Source organism: Microcebus murinus, chromosome 13 (genome assembly GCF_040939455.1).
Source record: "Microcebus murinus isolate Inina chromosome 13, M.murinus_Inina_mat1.0, whole genome shotgun sequence".
NCBI lineage: Eukaryota > Metazoa > Chordata > Mammalia > Primates > Cheirogaleidae > Microcebus > Microcebus murinus.
Genome location: NC_134116.1, coordinates 64318102 through 64340285, shown reverse-complemented (window position 1 = coordinate 64340285; position 22184 = coordinate 64318102). Strand labels below are relative to the sequence as shown.

At 35.5% G+C, this 22184-nt stretch overlaps 1 protein-coding gene and 1 long non-coding RNA gene across 3 annotated transcripts in view; one reads left to right on the top strand and one right to left on the bottom strand.

The window, feature by feature from the left end:
* The first annotated feature begins 677 nt into the window (after positions 1–677).
* The window catches only part of FNDC3A (fibronectin type III domain containing 3A), a 153821-nt gene continuing 132314 nt past the window's right edge, over positions 678–22184 (top strand). Inside the window, exons 1-2 of one of the 2 annotated variants that reach the window (XM_076009458.1) lie at positions 1321–1518; positions 19948–20022. The gene's annotated coding sequence lies outside the window, so the exon portion shown is untranslated. Of the gene's footprint in view, positions 818–1320; positions 1519–19947; positions 20023–22184 lie in introns of those variants that run through there. The other variant, XM_076009457.1, reaches the window with a different exon arrangement.
* LOC109731362 (uncharacterized) overlaps positions 19462–22184 on the bottom strand; it is a 69529-nt gene continuing 66806 nt past the window's right edge. Inside the window, exon 3 of the long non-coding RNA XR_012922464.1 lies at positions 19462–19546. This is a non-coding gene — a long non-coding RNA (uncharacterized LOC109731362). The remainder of the gene's footprint in view (positions 19547–22184) is intronic.

Sequence of the window (22184 nt, the reverse complement as noted above, 5' to 3'; positions counted from 1 at the left end):
AAATTAATCCCCCTACCCCCGTTTTCAACTGAAGTAAAACTCTAGATGTTTGTGCTTGCTATCCAGATCCCGGGCTCTAAATGTTTGGGATTGGAAATACCCAAGCCCACTTCAGTTGGCTTCCTAGTCCTTGGGGGAGTGTCTTTAAAAGCACCTGCTAGCGTTAAGTTCTGGTGCTTTCGGAAATGGGCTGACTCGGAGCGTCTCAGGGGAATCTTTTAAAATGTGGATTGAGAATTGTGTGGGTGACCCTAAGAGGGTGAATTAACTCCACTTTTCCCGAGTGGGCTCAGAGCCTGGCCGTGGCGGATGCTACGACCAGGCAGGCGCAGCCAGGCCTCGGGAGACAGCCGGAAGCCCGGGAGGGCTCTGAGCGCTCGGGGAATCGGACCAGGGCGTTCGGACGCCAAGCGCCGGCGGCTGCGCTGGGACTCGCGCTCCGGGGAGAGACCCGGGGCGCGGAGAGGGGGCTCCGGGTCCCGGCCGGCCGGGGGCGCCGTCGGCGGGGCTCGCGCAGCCGCACTCGGCGCGCCGACTGCGGGCTCCTCCTCCCGGCTCCGTAGTAAGCATGGCGGCGGCGGCGTTCGTGGTCCCTCGGGTGAAACAGAAAGCGGGAGCTACACGGAGAGGGAGCGAAGAGCGGGGCTGAGGCGGCGCCGTCACTGCCGGGAAACAACCTCAACAGTCAGCGCGCCAACGGCCGCGGCGACCCCGAGAGCTGGCTCTGCCGCTGAGGTAGAGAGAGAACGATCAGGAACCCGAAGAAGAGGCGCTAAGGGAGCCGCCTTCCTCCGCCTCAGAACGGCGTGAGTCGGAGGTGAGAGCGCGGGCACTCCCTCCGCAAAAGGCGGGGGACATCGAGCTGCCCCAGCCGCGTCCCGCCCGGGAGCAGGCTCCGCGAAAACCGTTAGGCTGGGGCTGGGGGCCGGGGCACCGGGCAGGGCTCGGCCCCGTCGAGGGGCCCGGCCCACCCCGCTGTGGGCAGAGGGGGAGTGGGACCCGGGCCGGGACCCGTCAAGTTGTCTGGCACCTGCCGGGCCGAGCCTCGCCGGGACGCGCTTGCGGGGGCGCGGCCGGGGGCGCCATCCAGCCCGAGGGAGGCGGTGGCGGGGGGGTGGGGACGTGCGGCGCTCCCTCTTGTCCTCCGCCTCCCACCTGGCGGCCGGCGGCGAGCCGCGTCGCTCCGGAGGGCTCGGGGGCGGGCGCGGAGTCCTCCCGGGAGGATCGCCGGGCGCCCGCCGCGCCTTCGGCTTCGGCCACCAGGCAGCTGCAGAACTTGAACGCTTTTCTGGAGGGAGTTCCCCCCCCCCCCCCAGCTCATCCTGGGGTTAAAACCTCGAAAACCCGCCCTTCTGTTTGATCCTGTGTAGCTGCTGCCACTACCTGGCAGTTCCTCTCCCCGGGTGAATTAACCACCTGTTCAGTCGGGAGGTGGACTGGAGGCTGCAGTCCTCGCCCTGTTTAACAACCTAGATCATCGAACTTTTGACACGGCTTTGGAAGGACGTCATGTGTTAGGTAAAGGAAAATGGACAAATAATTTCGTCGTCAAATTGTGATTAGAAAGGGGGCTGTTTTAATGAATAGGGCCATATAATTGTTCTTTTGTTAAACTGTTAGCGTTACAAGCCTTGGGATATTTTAGAGGGGGGAATGTAATGGTTGCCGGGGGTGCTGGGGTTGTGAATTGGACATTTTCTTTTGTGAGATTTTACGTAGGTTCCTTTGGACACCTTTGTGTCTGACCATCTATTAACTAAGAATCACAGGCTATTTGGGGGGGGGGGGTGGGAGTGTAATCCTCATTGTTGACTATGGACTTCAAAAACTGAACAGCGTAATTATTTTGCTTCTTACTGTGGTGTGTTTTTAGTTCTTGAAACCAAAGTGTATGTGTTTCTGTATCATAGAAATGAAATAACAGTTGAACTCTTACTATAATATTTTATCATCATGCTGTTACCAGCACCAGTACTAAACATATGCCACTCTGGAGTTGGAGCCATATGTTAGGCAGAAACGAATTGAGTTGTGTGGCTCTGATCATGTGTTTGGGTAAATGTTTAGTTTTTGTGTATTTGCTAACTATGTAATTCTTGGCCATCTTGTACGTTTTCTTTAAATCACCCAAAAATGTTCAAATGAAATGAGTCCTTTGCCTTTTTGATACCTTCTTGGTTGAATTAATTTTTCTCAAGTAATGAGATAAAGTGCTCACTGAAACAGATGGTGGGCCTAAGAGAAAACAGTGATGAGGGATTTTTAACACCTATTTTATAAAATACCTAAAATTTTGCTTTTAGATTTTTAGTCCACTAATTCTTGCTATCACTAATAATACCAGTTAGTGGGGAAGAAGGGTTGATGACTTGACAGGAAAAATCATGTTAAAATTTTTATATTAAATTTTATATTTAAGATTTTTTAGCCCTATTACATTTAATTGTACTGTGTTTCTTCTTTCCCTTCATAGATTATGTGTCACTTTTCTGTGTGTAGGTTAACTGGAAAATTCCTTATCCCAGGCTGTCTACCTTTAGCCACCTGTATGCTTCTGAATTAACTCCATATTCCCTTTTGTCTGAATCCTCCAAATCATTGAATGTTCAGGAAAAATAAAATTCTGAACATTTAACATTGGCCCAGTCAAGCATAATTATAAGGGTAATTTGCTTCTCCCAAATGAATGATATATATTTGAAAAAACAGATTCTGTGATAATCTTTTTTTGGTGACATCTGTGTCATCACTTCCTCTCTTCATGTGAGTAATTGAGAGCTGATTTATTTTATTTTACCACGCATTTAATGATTACATTTTACTTGTCAAATTTCTACCAAATAATACTAAGCATATTTTATTGCTAATTAAGGAAAAAATTGTCCCTCTGCCCTGACCAGCCAAACATAGGTAAGGGTTGAGAGATTGTATTAAACCTACAAAAAAAGAGGAAATGTGTGATTAGTATTCTCATTATCTTTTGTAGTTTTACTTAGGTAAAGAGCTTTTATTTTATAATTTGTCCATTTTTAGTTTAGACTCATGGGTAATATATATATATGCTTGTTTTAGAACATTTTTTTTAATGTTCATACATCCAAAGCTGTGTACCTTTTAAAATACAATTTGATGAAGTAACCAAAAGGGTTTTTTTCTTTAAACGTTCTTGGTGCATTTTTTTATAAAAATAGTCTAGATGGTATCTTTGAGAGTGATATAGGGGTATGCACATGATTTCCAATTTTATTAGCCAGGTAATCAATAAATGATTGGTGTTTTTGTTTTCCTTCTTTTTTTTAACAATCTCTAGCAGACTTCAAATAAATTTACAATCTTATAAATCCAAAGATTTAGAATACTGTACATGTCTATTCCATTGTCTTTTACTGCTTCAGTTTATCACATTGCAAAACAAGAAATATAGCCCCCATGTGTATCAATGTCGAGAGCTGCTTGTTAAAAGAAAATTAGTGGCCAATAGTGTTGAAAGGTAAATTTTGTTCTTTTACGTGTATTATAAGCTATGATAATTGTCTATTATTTTTGTCTTATTTCAGATAATTATTTTGCAGTCTATTTTTATCTCTTTATTCTTATCTTTCTATCATCCCACTATTTTGATTTTGCTTGTCTTTAATATATACTTTCTAAGTTTGCAGTGTAGCCTATGATCTACAAGTTCCTTCATGGGCATCATCTTTTGATATTTCTAATCACTTATCACCCATTACCAGTCCTCAGGCTATTTTTTTCTCTAAGATAGAGAAGCGTACTTGAGAGATGGCATGTGCCTACAAGATGATGACATATTGTTAAAGTGGGGATATAAACACAGTTTAATGTGTTCCTTCCTTCAAGTAGTTTACAAACTAGTTAGAGATACTAGACTAATACAAAGGGGGGAAATCATTAGCAAAAATATGAGATGGCATTATTAAATTTTGTGGTACCAATTGTAATTTAAAGGAAAGTGATGCCAGTGAGGGCTAGAACAACCCTGCAAGGCACTTGGAGGAAGTCAGACTTGAAACTTAGGAAGGATTTAGATAGCAAAGGGAAAGACATTCCAAAAGAGGTTGATAGAGTTGGAAGCAGTAGGAAAGAGACTAGTTTGAGAGCATCCAAAGACAAGTGTTAGGAGGAAGGAAGAAAGACGGTTAGGTAGATATTTTAGCTAAGCCCCAGGGTATGGTCAAAAGAAAAGAAGAATAGACAGGACTGGGCAAGACAGTTTGGCTGTATCATTAGGAACCTATCACTGAAAGAACTATACATCTACTATGACATATTAATAGTATAAGCTTTATGTATAATGGATAGATTATTTTTATTGGTTTATATAGCTTAGATTAGGGGTCAGCAAACTTTTTCTGTAGAGAACTAAATGATAAATATTTTAGGCCTTGCAGGCCATTTACAGTCTCTGTTGAATATTCTTTATTGTTTGTTTTTTACATTCTTTTAAAAATATAAAAACCATTCTTAGCTCAAGGGCCAAACAAAAACAAGCCATCTGTGAACTAAATTTGGCCGGCGGGCCTAGTTTGCTGACTCCTGGCTAATAATTAGCTAAGTAATTGTCCATATAGCACATACTGTGAAGTATCTTCTAGCATTTTGTCTATGTGGTTGTTTGGTGTATTTTGTGACTATCACATTTATTTTTTGTTATGTTATACTAAAAGTAAAGAATATGCAGAAATAAGTACTGCTGTAATTGTTATTTTGTGACCAAACCTCTAGCAAAAGCCTAGAATAGGGCTCAGAACTAGGAAGTGAAAGAAGAAAAGCCTTTGAGCCAGGCCTTACAGGAGTGAAAATAGCTACACAGTGGCTTGATTTAGAATTTGTGTAAGGTTTGGTATAGCAACTGCCTATGCTGGTTTTACATTTTTTTAAACTACAGCTGGCACCTTGGCTAGGGTGCTCTGTCAACCAGGGAACAGGCAGTAGGAAATCTTGTTTTTCAGAGCAGTCTAGGATGAGTTAGCAAAGGGACAGTGGAATCTCCTGCAGTAACTCCAGGAAGAATCACTGTATTACAAAGCAGTCTAATAATTGATATTTGCATTAATGAACTTGGGTTGTGCAGATTAAGATAGGGAAAAAGGACCTAGGAATAGAAATCTCTTTAAAATATTTCCACTAAGATTATCAGTTATTTTGAAAATTTATTTATATGAAGCATCTCTTTTATGTTTTTAAATTTATAGATATTTATTTCTAAGGCAATTCTTTTTCCTTCAGCACACTGTAGTTCATGTACCATTACCAGGTGAATAGTGGTGCCTCAGGTTATGACTGCATGAATCGGTTGGCTAGGTTTACTCTATATGGCATCAAAAAAGCAAGAATATTGCATAAGATCGTTCTTTGATTCAGCTGGCATTAGTAAATATGTTCTTTATATCAGGGTTAGTAGTAAGTGCTAAAATAAGTAAAGATGTTTAAGATAGGGAGTTGCCTGCATAGAATCAATGGTGTTTCCTTTTTCCTGTTATAAACATTAAAACCAAACAAAAAAAACAAAACCACAAAACTTTTGTACTTTTGTTTATTATTAGCATTTTTCATACTTTGTAATTATATATATATAATCTTAAATTTTAAGGCAATATAAACCTTTGGAACTAAATCTCAGCCTTCATAAATTGCTACCTACTAAAATTTTGACTTTTTAAATTTTGCTTTAAGGAGAAATTCATGCCCTCCCCCTCCTTTTGTCAGTGCTTGAAACAGCCTCACCATTCCAGTTGTTTCTGTTTGCAAAATAGGAGGTAAAGTACCTTGGATGATGACTCAAAAGTCTAGATCTTAGTTCCAGCTTCATCACTTGTTAGCCATATGATTTCAGGTTAGTTTTTTTCAATCTTGGTTTTCTAGTCCTTAAAAGAAGAATAATATCTATCCTGTTTTCCTCACAAATATTGTGAGAACCCAAAGAGATGTTGGAAATCATAAGGATTAAAGTATATACTTTGTTAATACTACTATATTGGAAGCAATACAGCCTTTTTAAAAAAATGAATATGACCAGAAATCTTGAGTTCAAGCGTTATCCTCCAAAGTTCTGTAAACATAGTATGTTTCCAATAAACAGTTAGGTTACCCAAAAGTTTTAACTGCTTTCCTGGCAAACAGAATGCGTATAAAAACTTCCATTCTTGTTAATCTTTCAGTATAGTTCATATCCAATGCCTCTGTCCCTTTTTGCAAGGGAAACTGATCTATTTCAAACAACTTCAGCTGTTCTTTCCATAGTGGGGTAAAAATATGCAAAACATGCATTCCTTATGGTTTTCTTTTTTTCAAGGGGAAGACTATTTCTGTATCTATAGTAATAAGATCTACTTGAACTCTCATTGGATTTTAGGTCCTATACTTGGTGGTTTTTAAAATCCTACATAAACCTGTCAAATAGATGGTGGTACTCTCATTTTACAGATGAAACTATACTTCTGATTGACTTCCAAATCTTCTGATTGACTTCCAAATCCTCCCTCACTTCTTGCAGTATTATGTATACTTAGAAATAAAACTTGGTGTAAATTCATCTAAATTTGATAAATCAGATTGTGTGTTAATCAGGCTGTATCAGAAATACTGAAATTCACATTTTTTGTTTTTCTCAGAATCCACATTTTAATATATATTTGGACAGAATTCTTTTAAAAAGTTACATGATTGCTTCACTATCTAATCCCCCAATGAGAAGTTACTTCAATTGATTTTTATATATAGTTTTCTTTAGTAAACCTACCACCATATAATTTGGGAGGCAAAAAAAAATCTTCCTACCTCTCTAAGGGTTCTAAACAGATGTATAGTTTAGTACATTTTAAAGCAGAGCTTAGACTTTTCTTTAAAAACTTATATGCTTTGTTTTACAGAAATATATAACAATGACTTTTGTTGAGAACTAGCTTGAAGGGATAGTCATTTCATTTATACTGAAATCAGTTTTCTTAATATTTGCTAAATAAAAAGAAAAGTGAAACCACTGTATAATTTGTGATTTCACAATGTTTAAATTTTCTAGATTTTGTGGTTTTCTTAAGACAGACATTCTCATTATGGCTTTATTCTTACGACTTGATTTTTCCAAGTACTATTTTCATTTGCAATATATACTTTTAAAAAACATTTTAGTGTAACAGTTTGTGAAGTACCATTTTGTTTCTTTAGTAACTTTCAGAACCAGCTGTTTCTGATACTTCAGTATTCCTTAAATGCTATAGTATGCCACCAGTTTTTTTATCATTCAAACCTTACTAAAACTGGCCTAATGTATGTGATAGAGTAGACTTTAGGTAAAACGTAGGGGCGACTGTCCTTCTAACCATCTTTTAGGCTGCTTCCAGGCTAATATCCCAATTCTAGAAATTAAAATCACACCACAATTACTATTGCATCAATTATAATCTCCTTTGTCTGTCTTTGAGAGTCCATACCCTGTTGGTGTCCTGTTACTATATCAATTCCTACTACTTTCCAACTTTGTAGTATAGTGTAAAAAGCATATGTTTTACATTTGACAGAGATAGATTTGTTTGTTGGCTTCTTCCCAATACTGGCTGTATATAAACATGAGCATACTAGTTTACCTGTATGAGCCTTAGTTTCTTCATTTTACAGTAGAGTAATAATAGTTGCTGCCTCTTAGAATAGTCTGTTGTTAATACGAGGATTAAAAGATAGAGCCCATTTATATTTCACATGACAGGTAAAATGCTTACCATAGGATATTTATATCTAGAACTTTGACAGACATCTCTAATCATTTTTACTCAGGTATCCTATTCTTATTCTCATTGTTCATTTGTCCATCATTTGTTGAAACCTCCTAGATACTTAGAATGTCACAAAAATGAATGTCATATTCCCTTCCCTCTAGTAATTCACAGACTAGGATGAGAGATGACTTGTAAATAAACACATGTTTTTAAATAAAAAGTCAATAAAATACCTCATCTCTTGCCTCTCTTCACTTGTGCGAATCCTTCTTGTCTTTTAGTACTTAACTGCCATATGTTTCCATAATACTCACAGATTATCTGGATAGTATATATAATGTTGTAGTGTAAATATATATATATATATATATTTTTTTTTATTTACCTATCTCACTATTGGACTGTGAACTCCTTAAATTTGAACAGTACTGCTGGGGTTGGCAATTTTTTTGATATAGGAACAGATAGTAAATATTTTAGTCATTTTGGGTCACATGGGCTCTGTTGCAGCTACTTAAACTGTGCTATAGGACCAAAAAACTGCCATAAATAAATTATAAACAATGGGAGTGACTGTGTTCTAATTAAGCTTCATTTACAATATAGGCAGCAGGCCAGATTTGGTCTGTAGGCCTTAGTTTGCCAACCGCTGCAATGCTGTATTCTGTGTGCTTGGCAAATACAAGACACTCAGTAAATAATATAATTAATGTGTATTAAACACTTTTTATCTCCTAGGTGCTGTTCCAAACAACTTGACATGTATCAGTTTACCTTAAAACAACCCTCTGAGGCAGATACTATTGTCACCATTTCCAAAACGAAACTGAAGCACAGATTAGTTAAATAACATGCCTAAGATCATACAACTAGTTAGTGAAAGATCTGGGATTTGAGCCCATGCATTCTGACTCCGGAGCCTAGGCTTCTAATTGTTAAATCATACCAGTTCTAATATGTTGAATCCAGGAATGTAATGATGCTAGGAAACATATTAATGTAATTCACTATACTAGTAGATTAAAGAGGAAAAATACATAATTAGGGTGCCATGGCATCAGCCTAGCTCACAGCAACCTCAAACTCCTGGGCCCAAGAGATCCTCCTGCCTCAGCCTCCCAAGTAGCTGGGACTACAGGCGTGCACCAGGACACCGGGCTAATTTTTCTGTTTTTAGTAGAGATGGGGTCTCACTCTTGATAAGGCTGGTCTCAAACTCCTAAGCTCAAGCGATCCTCCCACCTCTGTCTCCCAGAGTGCTAGGATTATAGGCATAAGCCACCATGCCCGTCCCCTGATAACCCTTAATCAATAATAACTTTATAAAGGGTCACTACCAGAAATCTATATCAAATGTCAGTGAAATATTAGAAGTGGTTTCATTAAAAATAGGAACATTAGTCCAAAAGTCTTAGCCAGTGCATTAAGAAACAAAAATGATAATTTGCCTCCAAATATGGGGGATGAAATATATCATTGTTATTATTTACAGTTGATATGATTGCTTACTTAGAAAATACAGGGTAGTCAACTGAAATGATTTGAGTTAAAAAAATGATTTCAGCCTGGGCACAGAGCCTCATGCCTATAATCCCAGCACTTTGAGAGGCTGAGCCAAGAGGATCAGTTGAGCCTAGAAATTCAAGGTTGTATTGAGCTATTATGGCACCATTGCACTCTAGCCCTGGGCAACAGAGTGAGACCTTGACCCAAAAAAAAAAAAGGTAAAAAAAAAAAAAAGATTTCAGTGAACCAACAGGCTATAAGATAAACTTAGAAAATTCATTAGCTTTCTTACACAGTAGTAATAACTACTATGAAATACAATGCGAAAAACCAGAAGCCTAAATTATAAAATACTTAGAAATTTTTAAAATGTGTATTATTAATAGCTATATGAATAAAACCACAAGAAGATGTGAATGGATAGAGGAGTATTATGTTCCTGAATATATCAACTTGATACTATAGAAATGACACTTTTCATTAAATTAGTCTATAAAGTGAAAGTAGTTCTATTGAGAAATTCAACAGGATTTAAAAAAATGGAATTTGACAAATTGGTGGCTCAAATTTTGAGAAAGGGGCATACAAAAATAGCCAAGTAAATTTCAAAAAGAAGTATAACAAAGGGGAACATACCCATTAAAGATCAAAACATATTGTAAAATTGCAATTATTAAAATAATAAGAATTTGAAGGAGTAGGCGTGTTCATCAAAGGAATAGAATAAAGAATTCAGGAGAAGATCCAAGGATAAAGAAGAATTATGTGATAAACTAGTGAGTAATGGAAGAACTAGCCTATAAATGATGTGGGATAATTGTCTTACCTAGTTGGAGTAAAAATAATTAGGTACCTACTTCATGATACTTTCAAAACTAAGTTCCAGATGAACTAAATTATCAATAAATAAAAACCAAAATGACAGAAGATTTAAAAGTAAAGTTAAAAAAATTTAGAGCAAAGAAGGTCTTTTAAGTGAGACATCAAACTTAGATGCTATTTTAAAAGGCAAACAGTAGACTGGGACAAAATATTGGACATGTAATAATAGATAAAATTAATATTCAAAGTATATAGTGTGCCTACAAATCAATATGAAAAGGATAACCTGGTAGAAAATGGGAAAGAATGTAAGCAGAAAATTGTTAGAAATAAAAATATAGGTAGCCTATAAAGCTTTGAAAAGGTATTTAACCACACCAGTAATCTGAGAAGTTTAAAACATCAATGAGATATGACTTACAAGAAATCTTTGCTAGTAAAATTGGAAAACCTTAATAATAGTGTGAAACTGGAAAGTAGGCATTCATATACTATTGAACAAATTATAGATAGCTTCATATTCTTAGAAAAGTTTGACAATATCAACTTAAAATGTGCATACTTCTGAATCAGAAGTTTTATTTCTATATATCTCTAATATAGAGATATATAGAAATACTATTATAGGTTCATACAGAATATTAAATGATTATTCCCTGCAAAGGAAGAAATGTATAGAGGAAAACTGGAAGTAATCTGAGCATTCATCATTAGAATAAATAATTTTGGTATGTCCTTACCCTGGAGTATTAGGCACCCATGAAAAAGCATGAAATAGCTATAGATGTACTTCTTTAGGAAATTCTCAAGATATTTTATGTAAACAAGCAACACCCAATACCATACAATGCACAAAAGGAATATATGTGATTTCATTTATGTAACAACTACTTCCAGAAAACCTAATACACAGGTAAGTGCAGAGAAAAAAAACTGTGGTACACACCACAGTTGTTAGCTGTGGAAATGGAAGTTGGGGACAGGAAAGAGTTAAAAATAAAGTTTGTATATTTTTAAGTATAAGCAAGTACAACTTTTGTGATGTAACAAATGTGATAAAACATAAGAGGGTTTGTCATTACTGGTCCTTATTAGGACCATACCTTTGGTTGGACAGCTTTGAATTATGTCTATTTTCCCTGTTTAATTTTTAATGGCACCTTCCACTTGCAGAAGCTTCCCAGTTGGTGTCTGAAGTTATTGTTGGTGCTTTTAGAAATAGCAATTCAATATATTTATTGGGTCTGAAGCTGTGTTAGAATAGGTTAAAGAAGTGGGAATTGTACTGGTGATTCAAAGCCTTTGTAACCGTAACTGCCAGCCAAGGCAATTTTAGTGCACTTTATTTTCTGAGTTTCTGTTATAAAAGTATTTGTCTTTTTTAAATATAAAATTATAGTTTTTAATGTAGTTGTTTTCAAGTCCCATATGTCTTGACATTTTGATCCCCACCTTTAATATTAGAACCTAATATTTTAAGATAGTTGGTGATAGACATCAGGAGAGGAGTCAACAGCTTGAGAGGAAGACTGTAAATAGAAGGAAGATTAAAAAAAATATGATGGGGGAAGATGAGTATGTTTAAAGGCAATAATTTTTAACCCAGGTATAGTCGTATACTTATAAACAATCTGCTTGGCTCAGAAAAAGATGGGTTTAAAATACAGACAGATTTCTTAAGGAAAATAAATGTTTCTTGACTTTCTTATGATAAAATTCTCTATTTGGAAGGAATTAATGAAGGAAACATGTTAAATATGGTAAATTTATAGTAATATAGTAGCATTTACACAGGAATTCAAACCCTTCTGTTGTGAACTTAGATGCCACAGTGTTACTGTGGCCAGAAAATATACAGATACTGCTGGTTTGGCCTTCAGTAAAATCACTGATGGATGTAACCAGGAATTTGAAATTGTAAAAGAGCAAAGTTAACAATCTATAGTATAAAAACTAGTACTTCTAAAAAGGGCAATGAAATATTTAGAGATGAAAATAGAATTTTTCCAGATATAATTACATTTTGGCTCTAAGTGTAGCATATGTGCTTTGAAGACATCAAACACCTAGAGCTGTATATGGGGTTTAAGAAGATGTTACTTTTTTAAAAATCAATCTTGTGCATACTATCAATCCTTTAATGCATTTGGGTTGATTTCTTGAAAGCAATTCCTTCTCTTTTGTTTCTATAGTTTCCTGACTGCGTGTATCTTTGTGACGTATTTTTGATCAAGATTTCCTTTGAAATCTGTTTTAACAAAATTTTCGTGTTAGTATTAAGGTGTAATTTCTTAGCAGGGAATCGGGGGTTGTAGCTTTTAAATGCTTAATTAAATTAAGTTATATTTAGTGTATCTGACTAAGGAGGGTAATGACAGTGGCTCTCAATGCCCCCTGCCTTTTAAAACCTCCTTTTACTTAGGGAGCATACAAGAGTGAAGACTACACATCCTACTCATATTACCCCTTCTGCCTTTCCAGAGAACAATGGTATTGGAGAAGAATAAGATAAATAACTTATAGTAATTTGTCGCTAGCAATGTATGTATATTATTGTTTCCCTTATAAGACTGTGAATATGTATACTTGCTTTTATTAGGTTAAACCTTATGACATTGCTGATATTGTAAATTTTTTACCTTCAATGGCAATTTCTTATGTTTCAACCTATTATATTACAAAACTATGGCTATAATAACTGCCCTATATATAAAAATATATGACTGCACTTTCATGAAAATACATTGTAAGTTATTTAAATAGTATCAATTCATAAACAGCACATCACTGATGAAATGTCACCATACAAACCAAATTGGAGCATTTATAAATACACCTACTTTATCAACAAAGCTAAAAGTAAAACCAAAAATATTGTTAGTCTAAGTTATGTATCATTGTACACTGTAGGAATGAGTAAACAAACTTCTCCAGAATCTAAATTGAATATGAGAATAAAACTAAAATGTGGTAATTTATAATTGAAAAGCTTGTAATAATTTATATCTAAGAGCTATCAGACTTGAAAACCATGAGTTCACAGCACGAAAACCAGGACCATTTGAAGAGAACAGTGATGATAGAGCTACAGATAGCAAAAGTATTCTTACAAATTGTAGGAATCCTGTGTTGCATGGCAGCCAGATGTCTTAGTAAACTCCTGAATTAGAGGCCTTAGTATACTCCAGAAATGTATTAATTTTAGTTTATAGATGATACATTCAAATAAGAACTCACTCTACAAGTTGCTAGTAAGTAACTCATAGTCTTAACACAAAAATAAAAGCCAAGGAATTGTGTGTGTCATTTGCCCAATATAAATAACTTCAATTTTTCTGTTAATTCAGGACATATCAAAAGCACACTACACTGGCTTCTAGTGGTGAACCCTGTACCATACTTTCAAATAAATCATACTTTTAAAGCATAGCCATTTGAGTCCTACTCCTGATACATTTATTCATCTTTCTACTGTCCATTTGGTACATTAAAAATTAAAAGTAGTGAATTCAGGTCCCTGTCAAGATGGAGTATAAGGGACTAGATTTACTTTTCTGCCTGAAACAACTAAAAAAATTTTACGCAATACATGAAACAGTGGTACTAAATACATTAGACATCAGGCAACAGAAGGAGGAAAACAAGGCAAGCCTTATGACTGGCCCAGCTTACTGCCTGGAGAAAGTTTCCAGGACACATAGAGGAAGAGGGAACCCATTTAAGTTCCAATGGATTTCCTGATTTGAGGAAATAGAGCTGGCAGTCCAGGAAATCCAAGGCAATTAAAGTTTGCAGGGCAGAGTATCAGAGAAAGAGGAAGAGCTGCACAGAAAAAGGACTTTAGAGATCTGGAGCAGGTTCCCATTAAGTATTCAATCAAGTACTCATAAATGCCTACACATAAGGGTGCTACCCAGGGCTAAGGAAAGAGTTACCTAAAAGGATTGTATAGAACAGTATTCAGGCTCACACAGGGCCAGAAAAAGTACCTATTCTTGCTTGCCAGAGTAGAAAAGCCTCATAATTCACAAGGCATTTGATAGAGTATTCGGGAGAATCTTGCCTTAGTAATGGGGGAAAATTGACTAGAGACTAAATGTAACTCTGGTTCTGCCTAACTCATCTTAAAAGCACATCTCAAGAGGATCCAACTATTTCCTAGTCACTTAGCTACATCTCAGAACAAAACTCAAGATTATTTATAGGAATACAAAAATATCCAGCAGCCAAGAAAGTGATGTTTATAATGTCTTACATTCAGTTCAAATTACTAAGTCTGCAAAGAAGGAAAATACAAACCATAATGAGGAGAAAAACCAATCACTTGAAAGTAGCCTTCACATGACACACAAGATGAATTAATAATCGTTAAAATAGTTGTGACTGTTGGAGAAGCCAAAGGAAACATTGAACATGTTAAGTAGAGATGTCTTTTAGATAAATATTAGTGTCAGAGATAACACACACGAGATGGACTTACTGGTATATTAGACATTGACCTAGCAATAGAAACTGTATAAAATAAAAGAGAATTTTTTTAAAAGATGAATCAGGCCGGGCGCAGTGGCTCACGCCTGTAATCCTAGCTCTCTGGGAGGCTGAGGTGGGCGGATTGCTCGAGTTCAGGAGTTTGAAACCAGCCTGAGCAAGAGCGAGACCCCGTCTCTACTATAAATGGAAAGAAATTAATTGGCCAACTAAAAATATATACAAAAAATTAGCCAGGCATGGTGTCGCATGCCTGTAGTCCCAGCTACTTGGGAGGCTGAGGCAGGAGGATCACTTGAGCCCAGGAGTTTGAGGTTGCTGTGAGCTAGGCTGACACCATGGCACTCACTCTAGCCTGGACAACAAAGTGAGACTCTGTCTCAAAAACAAAAAAAGATGAATCAGCAAAGCATTTGAAGAAATAATGATCCAAAATTTTCCAAATTAAAGTTATAAACCAAGAAGCACAAAAAGCACAATAAGCATAAGAAAGATGAATAAAACTGTATTAAGGAACATCATAATCAAATCACTTAAGTGATAAAGAGAAAAAAAAAATCCTAAAAGCAGCCAAAGGAAAACAACGAAGATAAGGGTAACATTAGACCTCGCATCAGAAACTATGTAAGCTAGAAGACAATGGAGCAATATCTTTAAAACATTTTTTTTTAAACTGTCAACCTAGGATTTTTTGCCCAGTGAAACTGTCTTTCAAAAACAAAGGCAAAATAAAGATTTCAAACATATAAAAGCTGAAAGAATCCATCACTTTTGGTACTCCACTATAAGACATGTTAAGTGGAGTCCTTCAAGCAGAAGGAAAATTAAACCACGTGGGAACCTTGACCTATACAAGGAATTCAGAGTACCAGCAATGATTAACTACATGGGCAAATATATGTACAATATTTTTCTTATTTAAACACCTTTAAAAGACAGTTGACTGTTTAACATAAAAATAATGGCAATGAAGCCGGGCGCGGTGGCTCACGCCTGTAATCCTAGCTCTTGGGAGGCTGAGGCGGGCGGATTGCTCAAGGTCAGGAGTTCAAAACCAGCCTGAGCAAGAGCGAGACCCCGTCTCTAGTATAAATAGAAAGAAATTAATTGGCCAACTGATATATATATAAAAAAAAAATTAGCCGGGCATGGTGGCTCATGCCTGTAGTCCCAGCTACTCGGGAGGCTGAGGCAGAAGGATCGCTCGAGCCCAGGAGTTTGAGGTTGCTGTGAGCTAGGCTGACACCATGGCACTCACTCTAGTCTGGACAACAAAGCGAGACTCTGTCTCAAAAAAAAAAAAAAATGCAATGATTGTAGGTTTTACAACATATGTAAAAGTTAGATGTACAGTAAGAGCAAAAAGCCCAAAAGGGGAGAAATTGCAGATTTATTGTTGTAAGGCTCTAATACTTGAAGTAATGTAATGTTACTTGAACATAGACTGATAAGTAAAAGACGTGCTTTATAAACCATAAAGGAAACACTAGAGTAACAAAACAGAGAATTATAGCCTATAACCAAATAAGACAGATGAAATAGTATAGTAAGAAATAATCCAAAACAAAGCTAATAAAGCAGGAAAAGGGAACAAAGAATACTCGGTGCATCACCACCAGAACTCTACCTCCCCCAACCCCATGGAAAAATTGTCTCCATAAAACTGGTCCCTGGTGCCAAAAAGGTTGGGTAGCACTGACATATGGAATAAATAGCAAGATGGTAGATATAAACCCAACCATATCAACAGTCACATTACATATGAATGGTATAAACACCACAATTAAAAGGCAGGGATTATTGGATTAGATTTTTAAAAATCAAGACCCAAGTATATCACATCTACAAGAAATCCACTTTAAACATAGAGACACATGTAAGTTAAAAGGGTGAATAAAGATATACCAACACTTAGAGAAAGCTGGGATCAGTATATTAGATCAACATATTAGTTAGGTGACAGAACAAATAATATTACCAAGGATAAAGAGGACATACAATCCTAAATTTTTATGCATCTAATAAAAGAGCTTCAAAGACATGATAGAACTGCGAAGAGAAATACAGAAGCTCTTTGACTTATGATGGGTGTATGTCCCAATAAACCCATAATAAGTTAAAAATTTCATAAGTCAAAAATGCATTTAATATACCTAACTTGCTTAACGTCATAACTTAGGCTACCCTACCTTAAATGTGCTTATATCACTTAACATTATCCTACAGTTGGGCAAAATCATCTAACACAAAGCTTAATTTATAATAAAGTGCTGCATATTTCATTTAATTTATTGAATATTATACTGAAAGTAAAAATCAGAATGGTTGAATACTCAAATGTATGGTTCCCACTAAATGCATATTGCTTTTGCACTATCATTAAGGTCAAAAAATTGTAAGTTGAACCATAAATCAAAGACTGTATACACAAATATGCAATTTTAGCAACAATCTTAATACTGTTCTGTCAGTAATAAATAGAACAAGTAGAATGTAAAGCCTGAAATTAAAAATTTCTTAAAGAAAACATAGGAGAAAATCTTTGTGACCTTGGATTAGGTAGTTTTCCTAGGTACAACACCAAAAACGCCATTCATAAAATAGCAAATTGATAAACTGAATATCATCATTTAAAACTTCAACATTGGTAAGAGAATGTAAAAATAGGCACAGACTGGTAAAAAAATATTTACAAATCACTTATCTGATAAAGGACTTATATCCAGAATGTATAAAGCACTATCAAAACTCAGTAATAAGAAGAAAACTAACAAAATGAGCAAAAGAATTGAACAGATTATCGAAAAGATATGTGGATGGCAAATTATCACATCATTAGTCATTATGGAAATGCAAAGGCATTTTACAAATGGATAATAGGAAAATTTGGAGGGTGATGGGTAGGTTCATTGTCTTGATTGTGCTAATAGTTTCACAAGTGTATTCAAGTGTCAAAATTTATCAAATTGTACACTTTAAACATGTGCAATTTGATGTATGTCTCTTATACCTCAATAAAGTTACTTTAAAAATCAAAAGTAGTTGACACATTGTAAATGTGTGATGCATGTTTTTTTTATTACATTTAACTCATTACTCTGTCATTTCCCAAGAACATTTTGAAATTCCAATTTTTTTAACTTATAAGAAATAGCAGTTTCAATCTGAGTATAGTATAGCATACTCTCTTAGTATATTGATTTGGCTGAAATATCCAAAGGTAATTTCAAATCCTTGATTATGGACACTTTCTTCTCCTCCGGACAACTATTTTTATCTGTTTAGGACTAGAATGTGTTCACATTTGGAATGGGGCCTTCAAGAATGAAGTATAACTTACATTGTTATCAACTTGGACATTTTCTTTATCAGTTAATACTTACATAAAAATTAGTCTTAGATTTGTATGGTCCTGGGACTAGCAGCACAGTATAGCCTGGGAACTTACTAGAAATAAAAATTACTGTGCTGTACCACACACCTATTGAATCAGAACTCCAGGTGGGTGGCCTAGCAGTCTGTCATTTAATAAGCCTTATGAATGATTCTGATGCAAGACAGTGTTTGAAGACCATGGTCTTAGAGCAACAATAGGACTTTAGATACTTTGATACTGGTAGTGGTAGAATTCATTTCAAAAACTCTCACATGGTAGCACACTTAAGTTTTGGACATTTCATCATATGTACATTTTATTTCTTTAAAAAAAAAACAATTCCAGTTACTGACACATGGAGAAGTGTTTAAGGCTGAAGTGTACTGACATCTGCAACTTTGAAGTGTATCAAAAAAAAGTTGGGTGGAAGAATACATGTGATAAGAAAAATGTCAATTTTAGAAACTAGATGGCAAGTATATGGGTGTTTACTGTTCAATTATTTCAGCTTTCCTGTATGTTCGAAAATTTTCATAATACATAAATTCCTTACATGACCCCTTTCTAAATTTTTGTACAAGGAAGTGAAATGTGCCCAGAATGTCCTCTCAGATGAAATAATAGTGGATGGAAGGAAATTTTAGTATCTTAATAGCAATTATGAATAAAGATGTAGAAGACTATGTTGATACTACATTTGTTAATCTTAGAAATTGGTTATTTGAGATTTTTCCAGTCAAATTAAAATAGAGTATTAAAATGTGATCTTGCTAATGTTCTCAAGTTACCTCCATTGATTAACTCATGAAATCTCAAGATGCAAAGATTTGTCAGTTCTACATGATGTTTATGTCACTTTTTAAGGACAGACACAAATTAGTGGTTTTTAAAACATTTTATTATATAAGTCATAATCAAATGGATAATTCTTACATTAAGAGATTTTAAAAGACATGGCAAACAGTGATGTGTGCATCTAATATGAATCCTGATTCAAACAAATTTTAATAAAAGTAAGATAAAAGTTGAACACTTGATTGCATATTTGATGATTTAAGTAATCATTAATTTTTATGTATGATAATACTTTGTGGTTGTATTAAAAAATAAGTCCTTATCTTTCAGAGATACATATTGAAATATTTGCAAACGTAATTATGGAATGGCCTGCATATGTTTCAGAAAGAAACAGAAAGAAGTGGGAGCAAAACAGAAAAACAGAATGAAGTGGGAGCTAGTATAGATGAAACTAGACTAGCCATGAGTTGAAATGGTTGAAGTGGGGTGATAAGTACATTGGGTTCATTATACTGTTATGTTTATTTTGGTGTATGTTTGAGATTTTCTACAATAAAATTTTAAGAAAAAGATACAGGTTAAATTTAACTTTTACAGCATGCTCTGAGAACCTAATTATTACTTATTACAATGTTTCTATGAGGAAATATTTTCCAGATGTATCTAACGTCTAATGACATCTTAGAAGGCAGCCTATTTCTTAGTTGAGGACTGCCTCTATTTCTTTTTTAAGCATAATATTCTTAGTTGCAGTCTTTTCTTGTACGAAATCTTGTACCAGTGTTTCTTTAGTACTTCCAATGTCCAAAGAAATGAAAAAGCACTGGGGACAGAAAGAAAAACAAAGAGCAGGATAATTATAAGTCTTTTGAATGATAAAGTCTTATCTTATTTTTTAGTCTATTTTATATCATTTAAATGATTGATAACACTCTCTCTTTACCATCCTTCTCTTCCCTTCTTACTTTCTCTGTGAATATAAATTTCTTTTATAAATATAGAAGAAAAAAGGAAAATTGCCTATTATATCTTCATAAAAATTCAAATTAAGATGTGGAAATTTAAGGTGAACTGAAACAATGCATTTAATAAGAGCCATTTTTCTGGAGTACAATTAATGTCAAAGAGTGTAATTCAAAGAATTAATTAGTCTTGCAAAAAATATAAAATAATCTAATATCCTTTTCTTACTGTTATATAAAATCTGTGAAATATTTGTTTTAGGTTTCCGATAAGAAATGATAGGATGATTTTGCAGAGTGACTCCCGTGACTTTCATCTCAGGAAATTCCACTACAGGTGATTTAAAATGCCTTTTTTTAATCTAATATAGTCAAGTTTAGAAGATAAAAAATCCAAAAAATGAAAAAGAGAGAAATAGAAAAATACATTTTAGGGTATCAGTTCATGAGATGAATTAGGTAATTTGGATATAGTCCAACTTCAAGCAAAATTTATTGAAATTTTACTTAAAGAGTACTTAGATGGTTGATAAGCCAAATGTGTCTGGTTAACAATGGCTCTTCAACACTGTTAATTTTTAAATCAAAATTTGGATGATAGTAGTTATCTATGTCCATACCCCAGTCTCATCTGATCTTGGAAGCTAAGCAGGGTTGGGCCTGGTTAGTATCTGGATGGGAGACAGTGGTATACCCATATCCACATTACAAAAAACCTTGGAAAATAAAGAAAATTTAAAAATCCACATAATCCTACCATCTTGATATAATCGCTCTTATAATTTTAATATTTCTACTTCATATTTTATTCATATGTGTATTTTTAAATACTCCTAATTCTAGAGTTAAATGCAATACTCTTTGGAGAAAAGTCAGCCTTCCATATATGTGCAGTTCCACATCTATGGAGTCAGTCAAGAATGAATCAGAAATATGCGAACAAAAAAAAAATGGATGATTGCATCTGTAATAAACATGTACAGACCTTTTTTGTGTCATTATTCCCTGAACAATACAGTATAACAACTATTTATGTAGCATTTACATTGTATTAGGTATTATAAGTAAACTTAAAATATGATTTAAAGTATACAGGAGGATATATGTAAATTATATGCAAATACTATACTATTTTATATGAAAGACTTGAGCTTCTATGGATTTTGGTATTCAAAATACCAAAATTTGGCAGGGAGAGGCCTGGAACCAATTCCCCAGGGCCAAGGGACAACTGGATATGATAGTCTTTTGGTTTCAGACAGGGCCTTGGAGTCCTTTAATTTTTAGCTTCATTGATTAGACCTATCAATAGACTGGAAAGATACATTGGATTTATCAACCTAAATGTACATATTTTTCCTATGGATTCCCTGCATTATGCTATGGCTGTTATCCAAGGAGTAATCCTGCTTTGCATTTTCCCATATGCTTTTTAGGCAAGAAAAGCTGAAATTTCAAACCCCGGGCCAAGCTCATTCTCATGAGCTGTCTATCTTAGATTCTAGGTCTAAGCTATTGTCATTATAACAGAAGCATTCTTAGAATAGGACAGATTTAGGTAGAATGGATGGATATAAATGACAAATTTAAGGAAGAAAAACTGGCAGAATACATGAGTAAGGAAACTAGAACAGATTCAGAACTACGGCATTGACAAAGTGAGAAAACACAGTACTCTTTCTATACCTAATAGTGTTATGGACTGAATGTTTCTATCCCATCAAACTTGATATGTTGAGCCCTAATCCCCAATGCGATGGTACTTGGATGAGGAGGGTCTTTGGGAGATACTTTGATATAGATCAAGATCACAACAGTGGGCCCCATGATGGGATTAGTGTCCTTATAAGAAGAAGAAACAGGAGCTTACTTGCTCTTCACCATGTGAGAATACAAGGAGATGGTGGCCATTTGAAAGCCAGAAAGAGGGCTCTCACCAAGAACCCAACCATGCTGGCATCCTGATCTTGTACTTCTTTGACCTCTAGAACTGTTGGAAATAATTTCTATAGTTTAAGCCACCTACAATATAGTATTTTGTTATAATAGCCCAAGCTGAGTAAGACAGTAATTGGTACCAAGAAATGGGGGATTGCAGTAACAAATACCTAAAAATTGAAGTGACTTTCAAACTGGGTAATGAATAGGAGCTGCAAAAATGTTGAGGTATGCATGCTAGAAAAAGCTGAGATTGCTATGAAGGGACTGTGAAAGGCAGTTCTGGTGAGGGCTCACAAAAAAAAGAGTTGAAGAGAAAGCCTCCGTTTTCTTCAAGGACACATAAATAGTCAAGAACAAACAGCATGTTGGTATAAACATGGGCAGTAAAGGCCATTCTGATGAGGTCTTAGATGGAAATAAGGAAAATGTCTTTGAACACTGGAGAAAAGGTGATTCTTGTTATAAAGTGCCAAAGAACTTGGCTGAATTGTGTTCATGGTTTAGTATTTTGTAGAAAGTAGAACTTGAACTATGAAATTGAATATTTTGCTAAGGAGA